General features: G+C 36.0%; 1 non-coding gene across 1 annotated transcript; it reads right to left on the bottom strand.

The window, feature by feature from the left end:
• Positions 1–3,072: 3,072 nt before the first annotated feature.
• On the bottom strand, positions 3,073–3,210 carry LOC133097081 (U4 spliceosomal RNA). Its single transcript, XR_009701955.1, has one exon. It is a non-coding gene; the product is annotated as a U4 spliceosomal RNA (small nuclear RNA).
• Between the last annotated feature and the right edge of the window lie 880 nt (positions 3,211–4,090).

Raw genomic sequence — 4,090 nt, 5'->3', positions numbered from 1 at the left:
AAACAAAAAACCCAATCCAAAAATGGGCAGAAGACCTAAATAGACATTTCTCCAAAGAAGATATACAGATTGCCAACAGACACATGAAAGAATGCTCAACATCACTAATCATTAGAGAAATGCAAATCAAAACTACAGTGAGGTATCACCTCACACCAGTCCGAATGGCCATCATCAAAAAATCTACAGACAATATATGCTGGAGAGGGTGTGGAGAAAAGGAAACCCTCTTGCACTGTTGTTGGGAATGTAAATTGATACAGCCAGTATGGAGAACAGTATGGAGGTTCCTTAAAAAACTAAAAATAGAACTACCATACGACCCAGCAATCCCACTACTGGGCATATACCCTGGGAAAACCATAATTCAAAAAGAGTCACATTTCACAATGTTCATTGCAGCTCTGTTTACAATAGCCAGGACACAGAAGCAGCCTAAGTGTCCATCGAGAGATGAATGGATAAAGAAGTTGTGGCACATATATATAATGCAATATTACCAGCCATAAAAAGAAACGAAATTGAGTTATTTGTAGTGAGGTGGATGGATCTCGAGTCTATCATACAGAGTGAAGTAAGTCAGAAAGAGAAAAACAAATACCGTATGCTAACACATATATATGGAATCTGAAAGAAAAAAAAAAAGGTTCTGAAGAACCTAAGGGCAGGAAAGGAATAAAGACACAGATGTAGAGAATGGACTTGAAGACACGGGGAGGGGGAAGGGTAAGCTGGGACGAAGTGAGAGAGTGGCATGGACATATATACACTACCAAATGTAAAACAGATAGCTAGTGGGAAGCAGCCGCATAGCACAGGGAGATCAGCTTGGTGCTTTGTGACCACCTAGAGGGGTGGGATAGGGATGGTGGGAAGGAGATGGGAGGGAGGAGCCTCCTCTAGGACCTCCCTAGAGGGAGGAGATATGGGGATATATGTTTATGTATAGCTGATTCACTTTGTTATACAGCAGAAACTAACACACCATTGTAAAGCAATTATACTCCAATAAAGATGTTTAAAAAAAAATAAAAACTCTTAGAGGAAAACATAGGCAGAACACTTTTTGACATAAATCGCAGCAATGTCTTTTTGGATCCACCTCCTAGAGTAATGAAAATAAAAACAAAAATAAACAAATGGGAGCTAATTAAACGCAAAAGCTTTTGCACAGCAAAGGAAAGCATAAACAAAACTAAAAAGTCCACAGAATGGGAGAAAACACTGTGAACAAATGATGCGACCCACAAGGGATTAATCTCCAAAATATACAAACGGCTCATGTAGCTCAATATTAAAACAGAAAAAAAACCCAACCCAATCAAAAAATGGGCAGAAGATCTAAATAGACTTCTTCAAAGAAGACATAAATATGGCCAAAAAGCACATGAAAAGATGTTCAACATCGCTAATTATTAGAGAAATGCAAATCAAAACCACAATGAGATATCACCTCACACCTTTCAGAATGGCCATCATCAAAAAGTCTACAAACAATAAATGCTTGAGAGGGTGTGGAGAAAAGGGAACCCTCCTACACTGCTGGTGGGAATGTAAATTTGTACAACCATTACGGAGAAAGGTAGGGAGGTTCCCTAAAAACCTAAAAATAAAACTTTCATATCATCCAGCAATCCCACTCCTGGGCATATATCCAGAGAAAACCATAATTCGAAAAGATACATGCACCACAAAGTTCATAGGAGCAGATTTACAATAGCCAAGACATGCAAGCATATGTCCATTGACAGAGGAATCGATAAAGAAGATGTGGTACATGTATGCAATGGAAGGTTACTCAGCCATAAAAAAGAATGAAATAATGCCATTTGCAGCAACATGGATCCAACTAGAGATTATCATACTAAGTGAAGTAAGTCAGATAGAGAAAGACAAATATCATATGATATCATTTATATGTAGAATCTAAAAAAATGATACAAATGAACTCATTTACAAAACAGAAACAGACTCACAGACTTTGAAAACAAATTTATGGTTACCAAAGGGGAAAGGTGTTGGGGGGAGGGATAAATTAGGAGTTTGGGATTAACATATATTTACTACTATATATAAAATAGATAATCAATAAGGACCTACTGTATAGCACAGGGAAGTCTACTCAATATTCTATAATAACCTATATGGAAAAAGAATCAGAATAAGAATGGATACATGTATGTGTATAACTGAATCACTTTGCTGTACACCTGAAAGTAACACAACATTGTAAATCAACTATACTCCAATATAAAATAAAAAATTAAACAAAAGTAAAATAATGCCATTTTAAATAGTAACAAAAAACCACCAAATTTCCAGGAATATATCTAAGAAAAATCAAGACATCTACAAAGACAACCACAGAACATTACTGAATAAAATTAAAGGAGATCTAATTAATGGAATTGTATGAATTTTCATGTTAGGAGACTTACTATTATAAAAATTTTAATTTCTCCCATGCTGAAATATAGACTCAACTTAGTCCTAATAGAAAAAGTCCTATCAACATTTTGTGTGTGTCAATGAGGTGATTTTTAAATTTATATGGAAATGAGTGGGACTAGGACAACCAACACAATTATGAACAAAAAATAATAAAGTTAGAGACCCTGTAATACCAAAAATCAAGACTTATGTCGCTGCAATAGGGGAGCAGTATGAAAAAGGCAGAAGCTTAGACAAACTTACCATGGAACAGAATGCAGACTCTAACAGTGTATCTGTCCAAATTTAGTCACTGATTCATATGCTGCAGTGAGAGAAAGAATGGTCTTTTTTAGTAAGTGGTACTGGGTCACTGGATATCCATATGGAAAAGAAACAAATCTGGATTCCTCCCTAGCTCACATCACGGTCAAGAATAAATTACAGATAAACTACACATTTTTAGGCTCTGAATGTAAAAGGTAAGACAATGAAATTTCTCGAAGACGATATAAGAGTTTATCTTTCTGAACTTGGAGAGGCAGAGATTTCTTAAAGTGCACACAAAAAAATCACTAACCATAAAGCAAAAAAAATGATAAGCTAGACAATATTAAGATTCATATTTTCTAGTTATCGAAAGGAAAAAAATGCAAGCCATAAAGTGAAAGAAGTTACATGTGATAACAATGTTCAACGAAAGACAATATAGTTTTCAAATAGCAATAATTGTGCCTCGGATAAACCTCACTGGCTACGATACTGCCATTGTACAAAGCTTGAAAGAAAGTATAAAGAACAAATGGAACAGGATAGAAGGCCCAGAGATAAACCCACACACATATGGTCACCTAATCTATGACAAAGGAGGTAAGGATATACAATGGAGAAAAGACAGCCTCTTCAATAAGTGGTGCTGGGAAAACTGGACAGCTACATGTAAAAGGATGAAATTAGAACACTCCCTAACACCATACACAAAAATAAACTCAAAATGGATTAAAGACCTAAACGTAAAGCCAGACACTATAAAACTCTTAGAGGAAAACATAGGAAGAACACTCTTTGACATAAATCACAGCAAGATCTTTTTGACCCACCTCCTAGAGTAATGAAAATAAAACCAAAAATAAACAAATGGGACCTAATGAAACTTCAAAGCTTTTGCACAGCAAAGAAAACCATAAATGAGCTAAAAAGACAACCTTCAGAATGGGACAAAATATTGTGAACAAATCATGAGACCCACAAGGAATTAATCTCCAAAATATACAAGCAGCTCATGCAGCTCAATATCAAAAATAAAACAACCCAATCCAAAAATGGACAGAAGACCTAAATAGACTTTTCTCCAACGAAGACATAGAGGTGGCCAAGAAACACATGAAAAGATGCTCAACGTCACTAATTATTAGAGAAATGCAAATCAAAACTACAATGAGGTATCACCTCACAACCGTCAGAATGGCCATCATCAAAAAATCTACAAACATTAAATACTGGAGAGGGCGTGGAAAAAAGGGAACCCTCTTGCACTGTTGGTGGGAATGTAAATTGATACAGCCACTATGGAGAACAGTATGGAGGTTCCTTAAAAAACTAAAAATAGAACTACCATACGACCCAGCAATCCCACTACTGGGCATACACCCTGAGAAAA

Source organism: Eubalaena glacialis, chromosome 8 (genome assembly GCF_028564815.1).
Source record: "Eubalaena glacialis isolate mEubGla1 chromosome 8, mEubGla1.1.hap2.+ XY, whole genome shotgun sequence".
Classification (NCBI taxonomy): domain Eukaryota; kingdom Metazoa; phylum Chordata; class Mammalia; order Artiodactyla; family Balaenidae; genus Eubalaena; species Eubalaena glacialis.
This window is presented reverse-complemented; position numbering and strand designations above follow the sequence as displayed.